Source organism: Crocuta crocuta, unplaced genomic scaffold, assembly GCF_008692635.1.
Source record: "Crocuta crocuta isolate KB4526 unplaced genomic scaffold, BGI_CrCroc_1.0 scaffold178, whole genome shotgun sequence".
In the NCBI taxonomy this organism is placed as follows: domain Eukaryota; kingdom Metazoa; phylum Chordata; class Mammalia; order Carnivora; family Hyaenidae; genus Crocuta; species Crocuta crocuta.
Window position 1 is genome coordinate 251,534 of NW_027532855.1, and position 16,087 is coordinate 267,620.

General features: G+C 39.1%; 1 non-coding gene across 1 annotated transcript; it reads right to left on the minus strand.

The window, feature by feature from the left end:
• Nucleotides 1-1,996: 1,996 nt before the first annotated feature.
• Nucleotides 1,997-2,104, minus strand: LOC144216219 (U6 spliceosomal RNA). Its single transcript, XR_013330611.1, has one exon. It is a non-coding gene; the product is annotated as a U6 spliceosomal RNA (small nuclear RNA).
• Between the last annotated feature and the right edge of the window lie 13,983 nt (nt 2,105-16,087).

Genomic DNA, 16,087 nt, shown 5'->3' on the forward strand with positions numbered 1-16,087 from the left:
ACTGCTTCTTTGTGCTGGCTCCTGGCTGACTGGACTTCAGAGGAGTGGCGCACTGGCCGCCATTGTACAGCCGGGCAGCTTGGGCCCCTGAAAGAGCCGCGTGCGGACACCGGGCGTCCGCGCTCCTGGCTGGCTGGAACTCTAGAGGGAAGGCAAAGAGCTAAAAACTGGGAAATTTGCCTGTGAGTTCCTGTTTCGGGTGACGAGCCACAGAGGTACCTGGTTTTCCTCACTCCAGCGGGCTCAGGCTCAGCACACCCGGCAGGCAAGCCCCGGCCCATGCTCGCCAGCCGACCCAGAAAAGGAAGCAGCAATTCTGACTCCACCCCCAGAGCTCCGCAGGGGGCCTGGAATTGCCCCGAGGGAGTTGCCTGGGAAGCTGTGTCTAAGGCAATTTCAGCAGGGCACGCGGACTGGGATTTGGAGATTGGGACTGGCCTGAGTTGAAGAGCGTAACCAACTTCGGCTGCACCCCCGGTACAGGGAGTTTACACGCCCAAAAAAGTGAGGTGCAGCGCTTGGTTCAAGAAGGGACTGGAGCACCATCACTCTCCTCCCCACTACCGCCAAGGCAGAACTCCCACCTGAGGCAGTGGATCACGCTACGCCCATCCCTGCTTGAGAGCTGCCCTCCTCCCTTTTTTTTTTTCTTTTTTTCTTCTTCTTTCTCTTTTCTCCCCAGAACACTGACCTGATTAACTCTGGTCACCGGCTTGCTTAAACAATCATAATGAGTCCATTCTGTAGATGTAAATTCTACACCTACCGACATTTTCATCTCTTTCTCTCAGGAGTAATTAGACTATATAGTTTCTCTGGATAATACCAGCATCCTTCTCTCACCTATCCAACCATATTCTACCCTTTACCTCTTTGAAAAAAGCTTCTTATCCCTTCTGCCTGTTCATTCTATTTCCAATTTTGCCTCATCCCCGCCCTGTCTTCTCTCTCTTTCTCTATGCTCTTCAACCAGCACTGCATACACACGGCTATTTAACTGTAGCTGGGAAATCCGGTTATATGCTTTCAACCGTTCTTTGTCCATTGATTTTCTTCTTTTTTCCTTTTCTTTTCTCCTTTTTGACCCTTTTATGTATTTTATACTCCCTATTATTCGCCCTCCCTCCTCCGTCTTTTCTTTTAACTTTTTCGTTTTCCCACTTGCTTTGCATGTTAGTTGAATTAGCCTGTGCGTTTGTGTGCTCCTGCTCCCTGTGTGTTTGTCTGTCTGTTTTCTTTTCCAGGGCTACCTCAAGAAATAAGCGAGCACACAAGGTGGAGAGTCCCAAATATCACTACGAAGAGGAAAATAAAATAACCAAGGTCTCAACAACAGAGACCAAGACATACCATTCAAAAAACACTCTCTGAAAGGATAGGCCCTGGACAGTCAAANAAATGCCCATCCTAACCCTAAAATAAAAGCCAGCGATTCACCCTTTATCAGGGAGCCATTGCTTTGAAACCATTTCTCATGATGGCCCTTATTTGCTGAAAATAAAAGTTTTCTTCCTGCGACAACTTACTTGGTGCAATTTCTGACTCACCAAGGAGTGAACTCATGTGAGTTTGGTTACAATCTCCTATAGATTTAAAAAAGAAAAGAAAAGAAAAGAAAGGGGCTCCTGGGTGCCTCAGTCGGTTATGCATCTGACTTCGTCTCAGGCCATGATCTCATGGTTTGTGGGTTCGAGCTCCACATCGGGCTCTGTGCTGACAGCCAGCTCAGAGCCTGGAGCCTGTTTCAGATTCTGTGTCTCCCTCTCTCCCTGACCCTCCCCTGCTCATGCTGTCTCTCTCTCTCTCAGAAATAAATAAAACACATTTTAAAACATTTTTAAAAAATTTCACTTGTGATGAGAACTTTTAGGATCTACTCTCTTAGGAACTTTCAAATATATCATAGACCGGTGATAATTCATGTTGTACATTACATTCCCCAATACTTATTTATCTAATAATTGGAAACTTGTATCTTTTGCCACCTGGAACCAGTAAAAATATGGAACACTTCATGAATTTGTGAGTCATTCTTGCATAAGGCCTGTGCTACTCTTTCCTGTATTGTTCTAATTTTTAGTGCATATACTGATGAAGCAAACATTTGTTTCTTTTTTCTTTTTGGGAATTTTGAGAATTCTTTATTCTGAAACAGCAACAAATACCTTCTCAAATTATATGGTTTCTAAATATTTTCTCTCAGCTATGGCTCCTTTTATTTTAACAGTATCTTTATTTAGCAGATGGTCTTAAATTGATAAAGCTTTATTATCAATTTTTACCTTTTATGTATTGGATTTTTGGGATCATAATCTAAGAAATTCTACCAAACATGCCATCACCGAGATTTTGTATGTTTTTTCCTACACGTTTTCCATTTTATTTTATTTTTTATTTATTTCTAGGAGAGAGAGAGAGAGAGAGCAGGGGAGGGTCAGAGAGAGAGGGAGTCACAGACTCTGAAACAGGCTCCAGGCTCTGAGCTGGCAGTCAGCACAGAGCCCGACGCGGGGCTCGAACCCACGAACCGCGAGATCATGACCTAAGTGAAAGGCGGACGCTTAACCGACTAAGCCACCCAGGCGCCCCACGTTTTCCATTTTAGATTTTATAGGTCCATGATACATTTTGAGTCAATTTTTGTACAATGTACTGTACTTTGTACAGTGCAAAATATAGGTCAATGTTTATTTTGTACTTGAATGCTTTAACTGTTATAGCAACTTGTGTGCTATAACAAGTTTGAACTATTCTAGTTCTTTTGACTTTCAATGTAAGTTTTAGAACTTGTTTGTCATTATCTAAAAACAAACAAAAAATCTACAAGGATTTTTTGGGGATTGCATCAGACCTATAGATGAGCTTGCAGAGAATTTGACCACTCAACAACACTGATACTTCCAATCTATGAAGTGATTTCTAGTTTTAAGTATAGAGAAACTGTACATATTTGGTTGAATTTATACTTAAATATTTCATGTTTTTAGTTTTATATAAATTGTATTGATTTTTAAATTAAAATTTGGCAATTGTTCATTGCCAATACAAAGACATATAATTTATTTTTTATTATTTACCTTGTATCTTACCTCCTTGTTAAATTTACTCATTAGATTAAAATTTTAGATTCCTTGGGATTTTTATTTCTTCTTTACCAATATATAAACCTTTAATTTCTTACCTTATTTTATTAGCTAAGACTTCTAATCATTTTAAGAAGAAAATATTCTTTCCTTATCATTAATTATGATGTTTCTTGTAGATTTTAATTTTTTAAAGATACGTTTATTGGGTTAACTAGTTTTCTTTTATTTTTAGCTTACTGAGAGATTTTAATCATAAATGTGTGTCAAACTTCAGTTTTCCTGTATCTATTGAAATGATCATATGGTTTGTCTTTAGTGTCTTGATATAATAATTTATATAGATTCATTTCCAAAAGTTGACCCAATGTTGCATTCTAGGGTCAAACTCCATTTGGTTATAACGCACTGCTCCTTTTCTGTATTGCTAAATTTATTTGCAATTATTATTATTACGAGTATTATTAATTTTTGGGAATTTTTGTGTCTACTGTTATGATAGGTATGGTAACATCTTATCTGAGTTTGGTTTCAGGGTAATGCTAGCCTCATAGAATGATTAGGAAAATATTTCCTTCTCTTCTGTTTTTTAGAACGTTTTGTGTTGAATTAGTATTATTTCTTCCTAAAATATTTAACAGAATTTTCCAGTAAAGCCACCCTGGGCCTGAAATTTTCCTTGTTAGAAGGGTTTTTTTTTTTTTTAATTTTTTTTTAAAATTTATTTCTAGGAGAGAGAGAGAGAGAGAGAGAGAGAGAGAGAGAGAGAGAGACAGCGTGAGCAGGGGAGGGTCAGAGAGAGAGGGAATCACAGACTCTGAAACAGGCTCCAGACTCTGAGCCGGCAGCCAGCACAGAGCCCGCCGCGGGGCTTGAACGCACGTACCGCGAGATCATGACCTAAGTGAAAGTCGGATGCCCAACCGACTAAGCCGCCCAGGCGCCCCTAGAAGGGTTTTAATAAAACATTCAATTTCTTTAATAGAGGTAGAGCTATTCAGACTACTATTTTTTTTTCTTGAGTGAGCTTTGGTAGTTTGTATCTCTCAAGGAACTTGTTTATTTTATATATATTTTCACATTTACTTTACGATGAAAAATTCTTATTAATATTTTAATGTCTTCAGAGCATACTTCATTCAAGATGTTCACAATTTGTATAAATTTCCTATTCATTGTGACTTGAAGGTGATCAATTTTAAGTCTTTTTGAAGAACCTGTTTTTGTTATTAATTTTTCTCTATTTTTTAATTTTAAATTTCAATGATTTCAGCTTTTACTGTTATTTTTTTTCCTCCCTCTGTTTGCTGTGGTTTTGCTCTGTTTGTTCTTTTTTCCCCTTATTTTCTTAAAGTGCAAGCTTAGTTCATTGATTGGAGACCTCTCTTCTCTTTTTTTAAAAAAAGTTTTATGTTTACTTATTTTTGAGGGAGAGAGAGAGACAGAGGGTGAGTGGGGGAGGAGCAGAGAGAGAGGGAGACACAGAATCTGAATCAGACTCCAGGCTCTGAGCTGTCGGCACACAGCCTGATGCAGGGCTCAAACCCAAGAACTGTGTGATCATGACCTGAGCTGAAGTCAGATACTCAACTGATTTAGCAACCCAAGTGCCCTTCTTCTCTTTTTAATGTGAAGATTAATGTCATAAATTTCTGTCTGTGCTCTTTAGCAATATCTCACAGTTTTTGATAATTTTGTATTTTCAATTTTATTTGATTCAAAGTATTTTCTAATATCCTTGGTAATTTTCTCTTTGACTCTTGCATTATTTAATGAATGTTTTAAAGATTCATAGTGTTGGGGTATTTTCCATCTCTCCTTCTTTGAGTGATGGTTCCAATATTGATACAGTTTTTGAAATCTTTGCTGTCCTGCCTTGGGTCTATTCTGTACTTGTGCCACTCAAGAGTAAAATGAGCAAACCTGTATAAGGAATTTGCCAACTTGTAGAATCAGTCTCCATAATGTATACAAACTCACAGTTTTAAAGTTTTATTCAGAAAGAACCAAAACTGTTCTTGCAAATGGAATAACAGTTTTTTTTTTTTCCTCAAGCTTTAGTATGTGGAAGAGTCCACATACTATATAAGGATAATAAGGATAGACTGTTAAAAGATAGGTTGTGGAACTTCAGATTTTGATGCACTAGGGTTGAGGTGTGCCCTAAGGACTTGTACATCTAACAAGCCCTTCCATGAAGCTACTATTGCAGGTGGTGGGCCACAATTTGAGTAATGCTAGTAGAGAAGGCTTCTCATGATCTGGCCTCTGCCAGACACATACAGCTTTATCCTTCTCATCCCATCCTGAAGTTCAGTCATATCAAACCATTTGTGCCCTGGACTGAACTATGGGTCACCACCATGTCTTCCTGCCTCATTCTTATCTCTAGAGCTTCTTGTCTTTCAAGGGGCAAGCAGGAATCTGTAAGCATGCTTAAATATGTAACATACTCATCTAGAGGATTGTCCCCATGAAGCCAAGTATCTGCAGGAAGAAGCAGTAATCATTTTTTTAAAGTTTATTTATTTGGGGCAGAGGGGCAGAGAGGGAGGGAGAAAGAGAGAATCCCAAGTTGACTCTGCTCTGTCAATGCAGAGCTGATGGGGGGCTTGAACTCACAACCCATGAGATCATGACCTGAGCTGAAATCAAGAGTCAGATGCTTATTCGACAGAGCCACCCAGGCACCCCTAAAGAAACAGTAATCATTTTTGTAGTCACTTCTCAGGCCTTTGTCCTGTTAGAGCAATCATGCATCCTCTTCCTCACTGGATCACTCCTGCCACGCATGTATCATTTCTGTCACACAATAGTCATTGAAGGCAGTAAGGGTATGGGATGCTGCTGGTACTTCAGGAGGTTGCCCCTAGGACCTTTCTTCTCAGTTGAGGATGGGGCTTCTGACGACAACTGGTCTTAGTTTGCATTGACATATTGACTTCCGTATTTTCTGCTGTTTATTATTAATTTCTCTCTTTAAATCAAATGTAAACCAAGCACATAGTTTCTTAGAGGTAGTACTTTATAATGATTAACTATTCTTATGTTGAAAGGAGACAACTCACTTTCTTGATTAACTTAATTATTTTTTAATCTGTGGGACTGTGGGCATGCTATGCTACTTAACCCTTCTGTGTCTCTGCTTTATCATCATTAAAATGTGGGACATAAGAGTAACTATGCTTCAGGATTAAATTGAGCTAATTGACATAAGATGACCAGCACAGAATGAGATTTCACTAATATTTCTGTATTATGGTCAATATCACTATTGTTTCCATGTCTGTCTATACATGATGGCTTTAACTTACAGTGATGAGGGTTCACCCACCAAGTTTTTATCAGCATGGACAGAAGGACTCCTACATATTGAAAATAACAGTTAATTTTCTGCAGGAAGGTAGAAAGAGTTTGGTGTTCAAAAGGATCTAATCAAAATCAGGGTCTTTCAGAGCTCCTCACTTACTCATGCGTAGGACTAAGTGATGTTCAGAGTTTGATCTTCTTTGATGGTTCCTGATACTGAAAGATGTTGGGACACCCATGAAAGCCCCAGAAACTGTAGCCTTTATACCGGAATCATTTCTATTGAATAGGCAGTGATATCATGGAGATAATGTGGGGTCCTGTCCCCACTCTGCATTGAGAGTATAGCTTTGAATACCTGTTCCATGAGAAGCTGTGGTTGGAGAGCATCCCATGCCCTTAGTCTCGATAAAAGCCAGATTTCACGGAATAACTTTGCCTGATCGTAAGCACTTTAGCTGTAAACCTACCAAGAGACACTTTAGGCTAAAGTTGACACACATTTGATTAGTGTGACCTGAGCTAATTCACTCTGCACACATAATAACTACTAGGAGCATCAACAGTTGGACCAGATTATGTCAGTCTCTTCCAAACAGTTGTTTAATTATTAGACTTAAGTATTTAGAAACTTGGTAACAAATATTTGGAAACAAGAGATTGTAATTCCATTTCTTCTTCAACCATAAGCCATGAAGATTTTTAAAAAGAAGCATATCCTCTTTGATTCCTGCAAAGCAAATTATAAGACAAATGGCACATTAGCTATGTCATGCTTGATCTAAGCTCTGCTGCCTCCCTTAGTGGATTTTGCTTATTAATGAGATGATGTTCTTTAAATGACAAAGTCCCATGTGTTAACAATGCAATCAAAATTCAGATTTTTCAAATCAATCTGGGAAGAGGATATAAAGAATAATATATGAGAGCCATGCTGGCAATAGAAATACCATGTAAGCTACATACTTAACTAAGTTTTCTAATAGGCACATTGAAAGAAGTAAAAAGCTTTTAGTATTTTATTTAACATGAATATTCCAAATTATATTACTTCAACATATAATCAATGTGCAAATATTAGTGAACTATTTTCATACTTTTTTCATATTAAGTCTTCAAAGTTCAATTTACATTTTACATTTGAGGCAACCATGGGTGTGGACTCTTTACACTTCAAGAGCTTGATAATCATGTGTGGCTTGTGGCTACTTCATTCAACAGTGCAACTTTAAATTTTTCAAAATTTTTAAGTTCCAGTTAGTTGACATACAGTGCTGTGTTAGTCTCAGCTATATAATATAGTGGTTCCACACTTCTTTACATCATTCATACTCATCATGACAAGTGCACTTTTTAATCCTTGTCATCTATTTCACCCATGCCCTCCCCCACCTCCCTTCTGGTAACCATCAGTTTATTCTCCATAGTTGAGTGTGTTTCTTGGTTTGTCGCTCTCTTTTACTCCTATCGATTGCTTATTTTGTTTCTTAAATTCCACATATAAGTGAAATTATACGGTATTTGTCTTTCTCTGACTGACTTATTTTGCTTAGATTAATACTCTGTAGCTCCAACATGTCATTGCAAATGGAAAGATTTCATTCTTTTTTTATGAAGAAGATACATGCACCTTCTATTTACCACAGCATTGTTTACAATACTTAAGATATGGAAGCCACCCAAGTGTCCATTGATAGATGAATGGATAAAGAAGATATGGTGTATATACACAATGGAATATTATTCAGCCATAAAAATGAATGGACAGGGGAATTCTACAGGGGAAAAAATAAGGCGAATCTCTGTTCTTTTTCTAGTCACTTTCTCGTTTGTTGTGTGCCTGCAATGGGTTCTCTAGACACATGCAGGTCTGTATGATTTTGTTTTCTGCTCCGCCCTTCTGGAGCATTTAGCCTACTATCACCTCCAAACTCTTGTTACTCTAGCAAATCTTCCTTCAAAGTCCTAAGTATCCAAATCAATAGCCATCAGAAGTCTTACACCCTGGCTTCCCTGCATAATTAATTTGTTTTTCTGTTGTGTACTTAACATACTTGTATTATTTACACTTATTTGCTTTCATGTTTTTTTCCTTACTTGAGTGTCTCGAAGACTTGACCTGTGCATCCTTCATGGTTATATCCCAGTGAATATCAATGCTAAAATACAGTAGATATTGAATAAATGGCTCTGAGATAGTAATTTTAAACTCAGGCCTAGGGAAGCTTCCAAGGGCTTCCCTCTACCCTCATGTACTCTGTTTACAAAGGATACTGGGAAAGCTAAATTAGATGCTAATTGTACCCAATATAACATAGCCACGCTGATATATACTAATAATTTTTAAGCTTACTTATTATTTATTTTGAGAGAGAGAGAGAGAATTGAGGGGCAGAGAAACAATCCCGGAGCCCGATGCAGGGCTCAAACTCATGGACCATGAGATAATGACCTGAGCCAAAATCAAATGCTTAACTGACTCAGCCACCCCAATAATTATTAATAAAATATTAATATACCTTTGTTTCTTAATTATTATATTTTTCTATCTTCTTAAATATTCCTGAACAGTGATCAATTAAGTAGAAAGCAACATGAATTTGGCTGAAATGAAATGCAGTTTTCAGAAAATATAAGCAGATTCTGTCAAAAAAGAAGAAAAGATAAGGTGTGTATAAAACACCATCTTATTTTGAATATGGAGTAAGCAGAGTAATGGGATCTGATAAATAATGGAGTTAACACAGAATATTATGAAGGTTCTAGCCTCATTCTGAATAGGAAGTTCACAGGTTTTATTAGCTACATATAACTAACAGTTCATTGAATAAATAAATACAAAAGAGAGAATGTAAAGATAACCTGTACCCAAGGCCATTGACCATGGTACTTGTAGTGAAGGCATATTTGCTTTGCTATGCTTTTCCACACTGATGACAGCCTGTGGGTGAGTCACATCCTATCCTTCTATTTGATGAGCTCTACCTACACCATGCTGCTTTTCTTCCCAATTCAAGTATTTTTTTTCTGTGTATTCACTGTTTTGTGGGGTTTTTTTGTTTGTTTTGTTTTGTTTTGTTTTGTTTTTTCTGCTTTCTATCTTTCCATTTCCAGTTCTTATATGTGATTTATCCAATTGTAAACTTCCTAGGTCTTTTAAAATGTTGTTAAATATTAATAAATCTTTGCATGAGTCTTGTATTGGTGCATAAGCACTCCAACATTTGGTCACTGAACATTGTCTCTTATCTCTCAGAGCTCTGTGGGTTGGTTGGACTTAGTTGGACAGCTTTTGCTAGGGTCTGGCACTTGCTTACTGGGAAGATGGTGGCTGAGGTCTCAGTCCTCGGACAGTTTGGCTGAGCTGGACATCTAAGGGTGCTGGAGGTGATTCTGGCTGTTAGCTAAAGGTATTTAACCAAAATGTACCTGAGCCTTTTTCATCTGTCTTGGGCTTCTCATAGCAAGGTGGTGGGGCTCTAAGAGCAGAAGCTGGATGTCTTCTTATGACATAGACTCAGAAAATCTAGAATGTTCCTTTCATTGTTTTCTATTGGTCAAGGGTGTCACTAAGGCCAACTACACAAGGGACAGGGATTAGACCTCACCTCTCATTGGGAAGAGCGGCCAAGATTGGTGGCCATTTTTAGCTACCACACTCCTTTTATATATGTTTTTAAACACTAGATTTGCTCTTTATAGAAATTCTAAGCTTAATTTAAAAGATTAGAATAAATTCTCAGAAATATATGTAGTTCTAAGGAAAAATCACTGCATATTCATCACATTTAAAATTTAACATGTTTGGTTTACAGATCATCACTTGAAACCTGCAACCACTGAACAAGTATTTAAGTGGAAATTTTGTCCAACTCGGGGGGATATCCGTATATAGATAGCACATGTGGTGACGAACTGGCTGCAAAATATGACCATAATGTATTTTATTATTTTTTCCCATGGGTCTTTTTTAAAAAATATAATTTATTGTCAAACTGGCTATCATACAGTGTGTAAAGTGTGCTTTTGGTTTTGGGGATAGATTCCATGGTTCATCGCTTACATACAACACCCAGTGCTTATCCCAACAAGTGCCCTTCTCAGTGCCCATCACCCATTTCCCCCATCTCCCTCCCATCAACCCTTAGACTGTTCTCTGTATTTAAGAGTCTCTTATGGTTTGTCTCCTTCCCTTCCCTCTCTGTTTGTAACTAGTTTTCCCCCCTTCCCTTCCTCCATGGTCATCTCTTAAGGTTCTCAAGATCCATATATGAGTGAAAACATATGATATCTGTCTTTCTCTGACTGACTTATTTCACTCAGCATAACATCTTCCAGTTTCATCCACATTGCTGCAAATGGCATGATTTCATTCTTTTTGATTACCAAGTAGTGCCCATAATGCATTTTAAAGTCAAACCCAAAATAACTGTTGAGTTATCTGTTATTTTTATTTAGTTACACTTCTGTTTTCCTTCATACTTTTGGATAAGTAAGTATTGGCTCCATCTACAGACTTCATTATGGACACTTCATATACATATGGACACTAAATATACATATTATTGTTTTTTTCTTCAAGACTGTTATCAGTATCTACTCCTTGCAATAGATTATTGTTTTTCTAAAAATGTTGCAACAATATTTCCTATCTCACATATTCTTTTTTAAATAAACTCTATTTTTAGAACAATTTTAGACTATTTATAAAAAATATTATCATGATAGTACAGAAGATTTTCATAGAATCTATACCCCATCTCCTTATTACTAAATATTACATTAGAATGATATCTTTGTCATAATTAATGAACAATATTGATACATTAGTAGGAACTATTGTATCCATATATTTATCTAATGTCCATTTCTTGTTCCGGAATCTCATCTACTTTGTTCTCATAGCCCCTCAGCCTCTTCTAGGCTGTGACACTCACATGTCACTGACACTTCTCCCATTTAGAGGTAGGATCTGTTCCCTTCCATGAGTCTGGCAGGCTTATGGCTACAGCACAAGGGATATTATTTGACTTTGGATGGTACCCCATATAAAGCAGACCTGCTTCCTTAGGATGCTTGCTTTCAGAATCCAAAGCATTGTGAGGAAGCCCAAATTGGCTCATATTGAGAGTCACATGAACAGGACAAGTATAATTATTTCTGCTAATAACCCAGGTGTGGTTCTAGACAACATCCAAAATCAACCACCAGATATGTCTCCAGCAATGCCTCTGGATAATTTCAGCCTCCAACTGTTGAGTCGCTGTACACATCAAGTCTTCAGTTGAAGGCCCAGACTTCATATGGCACAGAGAAAAGCCAACCCCAGTGTGCTCTGTCCAACTCCCAACACAGAATCCAGAAGAATAATACAGTGATCGCCTTATGACACAAGTTTGGGTTGTTATATGGCCATAGTAATAGGAACACTTAAAATTCACAAATTATTTTAAATCCCAATTGCATGCTGCAAGTAGGAAGTAGTGGCCAGGAGAGAATAGGAGATTTCTTCAGGAGCAATTGGAAGTAGCAGGAGTCATTTATCATATGCCTGACACTTTTTTTGTTGTTTCTTATTTAACTTAAGAATGAATACATGTTTATTGAGTGCCTATCTTGAGCCAGGCACTGTTATCATTGAGATACATCAATGAAGAATTATTGAGCTGCTATTTTAACAGAAGACAGATGCAAACAATAAATATCATAAATAAGTAAATGCATAGTGGGTTTGAAGGTGCTAAATGCAATTAATAAAAAGGAAAAAGAAAGCTTGCTACAGGGCTATGGGACAAAATTGCTGTGGGCTGCTTGGAGCATTGAACAGGAGGGTCAGAATAGGTCTGATTGACATATGAGCAAGGACTCCAGGAAACCACTGAGCCAAAGTCATCAAGAAGGCAGAGTCTGAGGCAAAGATTAAGTATAAGCCCAGGATAGCAGAGAGAGAAAAAGAAGTGAAGACAAGAAGTGAGCAAAACAATGTGATGAAGTGAGTTATGGAGTAGGCACCTCTTCCTAACAGTTCACAAGAGAAGTGGAGGATTACTTGGTGGAGTGTTCACTCAGGAGTGAACAAATGTCCTCAGTAGGCTCACAGGATGGGCTTCACTTTGGTGAGGGTTCTCCATCTTCTGCCTTCTCCCAGTGACCCTGGGGCTTTTAGATTCCGTCATTCTGGCTATTCAGGAATCCAGACCGATAGTTTGCCATTTATCTGATCCTCAGCCAGAGTTACACAATGTGTCTCTCTTCTGAGTCTGGACTAACAACTCACAGTGAGCCTTTCATTTGAGCCTGGATCAGCAGCACACAGTGTACCTTACACTTGAGCATGGACTAGGGGTGCATAGTGTGCCTCTCACCCAACTGCAGATGTAGTCAGACAGCTAAGAGCAGTTTGAGCTTGGGCTGAGGCTGTGGGCCTGGGAGTGCAGCTGGGATTCCTGCTTTGCAGAGCCTGGAAAGGGCTCAGCAAAGGCTTCAGGGCCAGGAGCAATGTCCTGACTATGGTCCCTTAGAAAGAAGGTGGTAATGCAGGGAGTCTGAATAGGGCTGTAGGTACTTTCCATTTCTAGAGGTGAGGGAGTTTGCCATATAGAAATCTAGGGAAATGGTGCTCTGGGTAGAGGGAACAGCTGGATAAAACCAGTCTTGTTTGAGAATGAGCAAGGAAACCAGTGTGACTTGGACATAGGAGCAAGAGGGAGAGCAGAGGAGAAAAAGTTTGAGAGAAACAAGGACCCAGGAGGGGCAGGGTCTGTGAGGCTTAGGACCTTGGCCTTTACTCTGAATAAAGCACATGACACTAGATACAAGATTTGACTGGAGGTTTGGAATGGTTGTTTATATTTTGAGAGGATGACTCTGGCTGTTGGGTTATAAATATTTAATGGGAATGTTTCATGGGAGGTTAGAGAAGCAGAGGGCCTGAGATGTTAGGATAATGAAGAGGAAAAACAACAATGGCTCAGATCAAGGTGGTCCTAGGTGGATTCTCTCTGAAGGTAGAGCATGCAGGGTTTCCTAATGGATTGGATATAAGGTGTCAGAGAAAGAGATGAGTCCATGCCTTTTGGCATAGCAGGATGGATGCAGTCACTATCACTTTGCATAGGGAAGGTGGCAGGTGCAGCTGCTGTCTGGGAGCTTGGAATTCCTGTTTGAATATGAGGGAGTGAGACATTTAGGTATAGACATTAAGTTCTTAATAGGATGTAGGGGCAAAAAAGAGATGCATGATACACTTTCGAATTCAGGGAAACTGAGGTTAGATGTTCTGAGTCCCTGGAGGTCATTCAGCTCCACGTGGAGGACCTGGGGTGTTATCCACTGCAGTAGTTGCTGGTGGGAATGTCATGTAGGGTGGGATGGCTGAAGACAGCCTGGCAGGCTGGCAAGCCACATCACATATGTTCAATATTTTGGAAATTAAATTGAGCCCCTCTAATTAACCTAGTGAAAATGAACACGTTAAGTATGTCTGGCCTTGTTGCCTCAAGTGGACTGAAGCCTCCCAATTAGTGAAGCCATTGGTTAGCTGGGACTCGACAGAGGATAACAGCCTGATCTGTACTGTGTCTGGCTTTGCCAGTTTGAGCTGTCTAACCTTGAAGAAGTTACCCACCTCTTCAATGCTTGCATTTCCTCATTTCGAAGTAGGAATGATACTAAAACTCTGCTCACAGTATTGTATGAAGAACCAAAAGTTCGGAGCATAGGCAGACACATAGCCAGTGGTTAGTAAATGAGAACTTGTATGATGATGATGGTGGTGGTGGTGGTTCTCAAAGGGTGCCCTCTTTTCTGAAGACATTTTCATCCTAATTTCATTAAGCAGCTGTCTCATTATATGACCTCCTGTGGTGCTTCTGAGTGGGTAGCTTTGCAGTTCTAGGGGATTTTTTTCTTGTTGACGAAGCCACTTGATGGGTTTCAGCTGACAATTATAAATTAGCAGAAATACTTCTGAGGCATCCACTCTCCATATCACTAGGTGAAACAACAGGAGGATGACAGCCACAGGATACAATGGGGGAAATTGTATCATGTGGGACTGAATATACTGAGAAAACAACACAAAATGTACACACTGTCAAGATTTCAAGTGCTCAACTGAAGGACCCAGGTGAGTTTCCAGCAAGCATAGCAGGTCAGTGTGACAATGCATTTCCGAGCTCTGGGCCTGGATCTATGCAGGTAATCTATATCAAAATTCACCTTCATCAACATTTTCATGGAAAGCACTAATGTGCCTATTTCACTCACTAGGGATCTGAGGCTGAGACCTTCAGCAGCATGCCAATGTCACAGACTGAGTGCAGTGTGGCTAGGACTTGAGTCAACCCATGGGTCCAGGTACTCACCCCTCTGTTCACCTTGCTAAAAGGCTGAGGGATGGGGGTATAAGACACAGGAGAGTGGAGGCCAGGCTGGCATTAACAGGCAGGAGCTGCTCCTCTCTCTGTCTCCCAGTGCTATCAGTTGGAACTGGTCCATGCTACTGAAACTCCAGTGCACCATCTTGAAATGGAAGAAACGAAGCAATGGATAGTCTGACTGGACAGAGGTCTTCATAGCTGGGAGAAGAGTGGAATTTTGGTTTTCCACTACAGATTAAAAAATAAATAAATCTCTACTTGTACATGGTCTTTATGTTGTCATCAGAAGAAACAGTTTCTTAATTTTTAAAAATGTATCCCCTTGTTCATTAAAACTTTCTCTTCAGGGGCTAATTTGTCTCAATAATCCTCTTCTGCGTTTTGCTGCAACCAACTGTTTCAAGGCTCTCCAGCTCATGGAAAGGGGATGTCCTGCTGCTGTAGCCTGCAGCCATCCTATTCAGCTGCACCCTTCATCCCTGGCTGAGTAAAGTTGCCTGTATCCTGACTGGTCATGGTGGGTCCTTGCTGGGGAGGCATGCTAACAACATTTCATTATCTCATGAGCCTTCCTTTACCTGGTCCTCCCTGGGAGACAAACTCTAAACAGAAGAGGCCATTTTCTTTCAGCTAAGAGAATAAATGCTGGTCAGAAACAATCTCGTCATCTATTGAAAACCAAGGACTCAACACCTAAGCTGTTTACAATATGCCACAAAACTAACTCAGAACCCTCTCATGAGCCCACTTGGAAAGCACATTTTCTACATCACTTTAATGGGAAAAAATAAACCAGTTACACATCTACTTAGAACGTTGACTTAAATGATGATTTAGGGACATTTTAAGTTAACCTTATAAAATTCTTCTAAGATTTGGGAAACTTTGTTTATTTTTTCCTTATAAGACAGCTTCAGGTAACTCACTGCTGGAATGTCCATAGGTCCTTACTTTTGTAGTCCTTCTATTTCAGTCCCTACCCCTTTTAATTAATAACCCTTTTGTGTTAAACAGTTTTATATTTGCAAAAATAGTATAGAGTTCTCCTATATCTCTTACCCAACTTTACCATTTTGAGTGATTTATATTAGTATGTTAACTTATTTGCAATTAATGAGCCAATATTGATACATTATTATTAATTAAACTCCAAACTTTATTCAGACTGCCTTAGTTTTTTACCTGATGTCCTTTTTTTGTTTCAGGATTCCATCAAGGATATTTGTATTTTGTCATCAGGTCTCCTTACACTCCTCTTGGCTGTGGCAGTTTCTCAGAATTTACTTGTTTTTGATGACCCTGACAGTTTTGAAG